The sequence below is a fragment of the Marmota flaviventris genome, chromosome 4, assembly GCF_047511675.1.
Source record: "Marmota flaviventris isolate mMarFla1 chromosome 4, mMarFla1.hap1, whole genome shotgun sequence".
Classification (NCBI taxonomy): Eukaryota; Metazoa; Chordata; class Mammalia; order Rodentia; family Sciuridae; genus Marmota; species Marmota flaviventris.
This window is the reverse complement of record NC_092501.1, coordinates 118,084,475-118,084,999: the sequence shown is the minus strand read 5'-3', so window position 1 is coordinate 118,084,999 and position 525 is coordinate 118,084,475. Positions and strand designations below refer to the sequence as shown.

Here is a 525-nt window from a genome sequence, read left to right as displayed (position 1 = left end):
TTGTGTTTCAACTGTTTTTCAAATAAATGGACACGTGTTATTACTAATTTTTTTTTATTCTGCAGACTTGATTTCCCCTTTTTAATATAATAATTTCTTAACTTTGTTAATCTCTGAACAAAACTTACTTTTACATGTTTTCATTATCTAATGAAGAAAGCAGCTGTCAGTTGAATAAAGAAGTAAGATTTTATTGAAATATAATCACACTATCAAAAAAGTATTGAATGCCTTATGAATTTGTATGTCATTCTTGTGCAGGGACCATGTTAACCCTCTCTGTATCATTCCAGTTTTAGTATATGTGCTGCTAAAGCAAGTACCCCTAACTTTTTTTATTATATCTCAATTTTGCGATCCTTCTCTTCCCTAAGAGATTCCAAAACATGTCCTAAATTACTTAAATGTCTATTAGGTTATAAATCCCTCAAAGGAGATAAATTTCAATTTCATCTGTCTTTTAGTTTTCCCTCTCAAAAACATTAAATATTAACACATTGGTCTCAGGGAACTAGCAACTCAAGC

General features: G+C 29.9%; 1 non-coding gene across 1 annotated transcript; it reads right to left on the bottom strand.

The window, feature by feature from the left end:
• Window positions 1–216: 216 nt before the first annotated feature.
• LOC114087506 (U6 spliceosomal RNA) lies at window positions 217–323 on the bottom strand. Its single transcript, XR_003581841.1, has one exon. It is a non-coding gene; the product is annotated as a U6 spliceosomal RNA (small nuclear RNA).
• Window positions 324–525: the final 202 nt, after the last annotated feature.